At 49.9% G+C, this 6,188-nt stretch overlaps 1 non-coding gene across 1 annotated transcript; it reads left to right on the forward strand.

Moving 5' to 3' along the window:
- Positions 1 to 4,659: 4,659 nt before the first annotated feature.
- TRNAN-GUU (transfer RNA asparagine (anticodon GUU)) lies at positions 4,660 to 4,741 on the forward strand. The gene has a single exon. It is a non-coding gene; the product is annotated as a tRNA-Asn (tRNA).
- Positions 4,742 to 6,188: the final 1,447 nt, after the last annotated feature.

Here is a 6,188-nt window from a genome sequence, read left to right on the forward strand (position 1 = left end):
TCAATAACCCCCTGCTCAACCAATCAGGGTAGAGACCGAGGACGGGAGGCTGAGGGTTCTCACCAGAGAGCCCAAAGGGTGGCCCAGGTCACCGGTGGGGATCACTGCCCGAGCACTATTTGAGTCCCATATTTTTGGGTGGACCTTCCATAGTGGGAGCTGCAGAGGACTTCCGTGCAACACACACACACACACCTCCGTCCTGTTGTTGGGAAGGGAACAGGAGAAAGGACAAAAGAAGCAAGAGAAGAAGAGGAGGGAGGGATGGAGGAAGAGGTGAAACAAAAAGGACAAACCCTAATGTCCCCAGCGATTCTAAGGGACAAAATCCCAGGTGCGCAATAAAATTCTGCCTCCTTAAGCTCGTGTTTTCCATGCCTAGAATTCACTTGTCACCAGATAGATCAGACTGAACAGGTTTCAAACCTCCAGGAGCCTCTTACCTTCTAAACAGGGACGGCTGTTTTCTAGTAAAATCACTATAAGGGAAGGAGGAAACTCGAAAGAGGTTCCTCCTGGCGCTCACGTCCATGACCCCAAATAATCTCTCAGTCCTCAAAGAGAGACCTGGAGAAGGAAACGTGCTGAAGCAAAGCCACAGAGGTCTCTGAGGTTTCCCTGGCCCCTCGCCCCTGTCCTGCCTGGCTGATGTCAGCATCTCTCTGTGAGGTCACCACCTCCCCACCACCTTTGACCAATAGTCTGAGGTCCTGCAAAAGGCCTTTGTGATGTCACTGCCACACCCCTCCCTTGCTGGGCTAATGTCTTGCCCCTGGCCAGGCACTTTGGAGGTTTGAGCTACTCCCTGTGGATCACCCCACTCAAAGAGCGTTCGTTCTAGGCAGCAAGCCGGTTAGACAGGAAAACATCAGACGCTGCTCCCAATACTACACTCAGTTTTTCAGAAATTAGTCGACTTCATGGTCAGAAGACACCATTAGAGCATCTAACCTGCATATCACAGGCCTCCTGTATGACATAACAGCTACTTTGGGGGCAAACACATTCCAGAAAGGCATCTAGTCTTCATTAAATGACATCAGGAGACGGTGAATCCACCACTTTCCTTGGTAGCTTGCTCCTGTGGTGAATCATCCTCGCTGTTGACTATTGTGCCTCAGTTGTAATATGAATTTGTCTCTTTTCACTTTCCAGCCATTGGGTCTTGTTATGCCTTTCTCTGCTCCATTCAAGAGCCCGTAAATACCCAATCTTTTCTCTCCATTAAGGCCCTTCAACATTTCAATGAAATCACCTTTCAATCTTCTTTTGATAAGCTAAACAGGTTGAGCTCTTTCAATAGCTCACTGGAAGGCATTTTTCTCCAGCCCTCAGAACATTTGGTGGCTCTTTGCTGCCCTAGCTCCAATTTCACAACATCTTTTTCAAATGAGGATACCAGAACTGGAGGCAGTATAAAGGTTGTATAAAGGTAAAATTAAAAAGGTTGCAGAGGAGTTTTTTTTAATTTCGGCTTTTGTTGCTAAAAATTTTGTCTCTCTGAGGTGAGAAACAACACTCCCCGAATGCCAAAATTTGAGCCATGAAAAGCGGCAGTGTGAACAGCGCATCATAGGTGGAGCTGTGCTCCCTGTGACAAAGCTCCTGCCACTCATTGGAGGTAGTTTGGCTTTGTTGCCGGGGAAGCTCTCTCTCAGCGATAAGGACGGACACACAGCGCACCTAACAATGGCATGGTTAGAGTGGCACAGCTGCACAGTGGTAAAGTGCGCGGTGTAGACACAGTCTCAGAGCTGGGGAAAGCCGACAGGCGCTGAGGATCACAGGGTTCAGACAGAGACATCCGTTAGGAGAGGAACTATTCACAGGGATTCTCTATAGCCTAGTAAGGTGGAGAGGATGGAAGATGATAATGTACAGGTAGGTTCTGATGAGAAACAGTGAAATGAAAGAGTCTCCCTCAATTACATCATGTAATAGCAGACAGCTAAAATGGGACACATTTTAGAAGTGCTTAAATACAAACGCTAAACGTCTAAGTACTAAGACTGGTGAATTTGAATGCCTGGTATTGAGTGACGATATTGATAGAATAGGCATCACAGAAACCCTTGCACCCCCTCCTGCACCCACATGGGGAGACTGACCTGTGTGCATGGAGCAGCTGGCATTGCTGCCCCACACTCTTCCCTGGAACGCTGCTCATCTGGGCACCCCTAGGGGCTGTGGGATGTGGGGGCAAGAAGTGAGATCATCCGAGCTCCCTGCATCCAGGTCACTTTCCTCAGCCGGGCTGCATAGCGGGAGGGCAGAGAGCAGCAGCTTCTGATGCTCCCCTCAAAGCACAGCCCAAGTGGGAAAAGTGACCAGGACGCATGGAGCACACAGGGTTGCTCCTTACTCCCCTCAAACCTCTATGGACCCATGGAGGAGCATTGGGGCAGGGGAGAGCAGTGAGCACCTTTGCACTGCCACACGGTGCCCTTTGACCCCTGGAGCAATGGGCGGCTATCGGGGGGCACCACCCCTAAGGCCGGCCAGGCTCCCCAGAACGAGCATCAGAAAACACAGAGACTGGCCACACAGTGAGCAGTGGTAGCCTGGGAGGCTCGTAATGGAGGCTCAGGGGGGAGGGGTGTCTTAACATTTTTTCCCAGATTTGGACCTTAGCGTCCAAAATATGGGTGTTAGCATGAAAACCTCCAAGCTTAGTTACCACCTTGGACCTGGTAAAGCTGCCACCAGCCAGGGATTTATACAGTGCCTGGCTCACTGTGGTCTCCCCAAAACCTTCCCCGGGGGACCCCCAGACTCAGATGCCTTGAGTCTCATAACAAAGGGGATTAAACCATTTCCCTTCACCCTCCTCCCCTCCAGGTGTTCCCTCCCTGGGTTCCTGGAGAGATATACAGAAGCAAGCTTCGTGAATCTCAACAGAGGGACTCCCCCCTCCCTGTTTCCAGTCCTGGAAATAGAAGTACCAAGATAGCTAATCTCTCTTCTCCCTTACCCAGAGGGTATGCAAAGTCAGGCTAGTAAACCTAACACAACGAGATTTTCCCCCTGACTTCTTCCTCCCACCAATTCCCTGGTGAGCTGCAGACTCAATTCCCTGGAGTCCCCACTAAAGAAAAAATCCAATAGGTCTTAAAAGAAATCTTTATATAAAGAGAAAGAAAAGGACATAAAAATGGTCTCTCTGTATTAAGGTGACAAATACAGGGTTATTTGCGTAAAAGAAAAAAATGAATAAACAGCCTTATCCTAAAAGAATACAATTTAAACATTCCAGCAACTACACACATGTAAATACAAAAAAAAAAACACAACAATATAAACTTATTGTCTTATTATCTTTGTACTTACAACTTGGAAACAGAAGATTAGAAAGGCAGGAGATAGAAAAATCACTCTCATAGCCGATACACCACAGACACAAGACAAAGAACAAAGAACTCACACACAAACTTCCCTCCACCCAGATTTGAAAAAGTCTTGTTTCCTGATTGGTCCTCTGGTCATGTGTTTTAGGTTACTGGTGTTACCCCTTTATAGGTAAAAGAACATTAACCCTTAGCTATCTGTTTATGACAAGGGGGCTCAGCCTCCCCAAACCTTGCACTGCCAAGGGGACAGTGGGGCCCATGATCAGGGGCCCTGGCCAAGTTAGGTCCCCCTGGAAAAGTCTCCCCTATGTCAGCCCCAGGGCTGGAGGAGCTCCCACTCCCTGCTATAGCCCGGGGGCTGCAGGAGGGGCACAGAGCTTCTCTGGTCTCAGGGCCACAGCGGGGCAGGGGTAAAGGAGTGATAGGGTGGGGCTGGTGGGGGAAGGAGTGGAACAGAAGTGACAGTGGATGGGGCCATGGGTGGAAGGGGGTAGAGCCACAGACAGAAGGTAGGGGCATGGTTCTGGTGCTGGTGCCCCCACACTTGTTCTCCCTTTCCCGGGGGTTTGGCATCACTAGCCCCGGATTAGCGAGTAGGGTTCAGTGGTCCCCATAATGTGAGGTGCGACTCCTAGGGGGACACAGAGGAACATTCATGGGGGCACCTCAGGACCTGAGCCAGCCCACAGAGAGGGCAGGGAGGGAGCACCACTCTGCCACAGCTCTTCCCCAAACCCAACCTCAGCCTGAGATTCTGGCTCCCAGCCCGGCGTCGACCCCTTTACCCCTGTCCGCACCCCTCTCCCCAGGAAGCAACAGCCCCACTCCTCCCAGCCCCGGTTCTTGACCGTGGCTTCCGAGGGGCCACAGCCATGGCTAAGAGGGCACAATGTGAAATGTTTGGGGACCACTGGTTTAGGATGACGTCCTCAATCACTTCTCCGCAGTCCAATAAAAGCTATTCCTCACTCACCTACCCCTCCATCAGGACGGACTAGGTATGTTCTGCTGCCCTTCACTCATACAGGAAGGAGAATAACATTTCATTCCACTCAATCCTAAAGTGATTTGTAACCCAAGACCAACCCAAACTGGTCATTTTGGGGAAGCGGCCCCATCATGCTGCATAGCTAGGCAGAGTAGGTGTGTCTATGCAAACACGGTCTGCTCCTGAAGTCTTTCCCCAGCTCCTCACTAGGTGAGAGAGGGGAGCTTATTCAGACCCTGCTTACGCATAGTATTGAAAAACTCCTTCGTGTCACTCTCTCTGCCGGCCTTAGATTTCTCCTCCTGTCCGTTTTTTGACAGCTCAGATGAGGTGACCGAGTGGTTAAGGTGATGGACTGTTACCCCATTATGCTCTGCCTGCATGGGTTCAAATCCCATTCTCATCAGAGGCATTTAGTCTTCACCCTCCTTGATAGACAACCATCTCCCCCTTTGGTACAATAACAGATCAAACAATGTTGCTTGTGTTACCCAAAATTGGGTCAGTTAGTAAGCTTACAGAGGACTAATAATGCCCCTCCCCCCAGAGTTTGGCAGAAAGCAGCACATTTATTAGCTTGATAGCTAAGCTCAAAAGAAGGGATGGGGGAGGGTGTCACACTCATACTCACGCTCCCAGGACAGGCCTGGCAGTGGAGATGTCAGGATCCTTTAAGGTAAGTGTCCCACAGCGCAGCGATGGACGGTGCGATGAAGATCAGTCTCCCTGAGATGCAATAGAATGTAACACAGCGAACCACTGGACAGATGGGCCGGGTGAAGGTCATTCACTGGAGGTACAAAGGAGAGTGGGAAAGCCACTTGACAGGCATTCAAAGAGGGAAAGGACACAAGCTGGGGGAGTTTAACAGACCTTTTGAGCATACAGGTTATACAGAGCATACAGATCACTGCTGCTCCTACAACATGATAAGTTCTCAAGCAGCATGTTTCTTACTTTGCCCATCTGTCAATTTTGATGATTATTGATGGAAATATTTTGCCATTGTGTTGTGTGTTTACACAGAAATTGACATTTACCAACAAATACACAATTCTTCCAAGCCTGCCTAGTCTGCAGTTGATGGGTTTAGAGGGACACATTCACTCTTCCAGGTCCCCATTCCAGGCCTGTGCTCTCCAGGTTGTCAACTTCCCTCACTGCTGGGATCCTTCCCTCATCTCCCCCCAAACCACTGCCCCACCCCCACTTCTGGGGTCCCCTCCCTACACTGTCTAACTCCACTGCTGGCAGGATCCCTTCCTGTTCCTTTCATTTCCTGCCTCCACTCTGGGCAAAAGCTCTGCACTCTTCCCACACCAGAAGTTGAACCCAGGCCACCTGGGTGAAAACCAGGAATCCTGACCAGTAGCCCATATGGGACTATTGTTGCATCTGACGAAGTGGGTATTCACCCACGACAGCTCATGCTCCAATACGTCTGTTAGTCTATAAGGTGCCACCGGATTCTTGGCTGCTATTATTACTACAACTCAGGCCTTGGCTACTCTGGAGAGTTACAGTGCAGGTGGTGGCTTTACAGCGCTGTAACTTACTCCCCGTCCACACTGGCAAGGCACATACAGCGCTGTATCTCCCTGGCTACAGTGCTGCATGTGCTCCACCTCGACGAGAGGAATAAAGAGAACAAAGCTGGCGATGCAGCGCTGGGGTGCCAGTGTAAACAGTGTTTAATCTTACTACGCTGTCACTGACCTCCGGAATCTTCCCATAATGCTTTGAAGTAGAGATAACGCTCTTTGTTTTGGTGTGATGCCTCTGTTTGTTTTGTTGTGAGCTCAAGGCTCCCGGAGCTGCTTATCTAAAAACCAAACACAGTTACTGTTTGCAGT

This window comes from Gopherus flavomarginatus, chromosome 8 (genome assembly GCF_025201925.1).
Source record: "Gopherus flavomarginatus isolate rGopFla2 chromosome 8, rGopFla2.mat.asm, whole genome shotgun sequence".
NCBI classification, from domain to species: domain Eukaryota; kingdom Metazoa; phylum Chordata; order Testudines; family Testudinidae; genus Gopherus; species Gopherus flavomarginatus.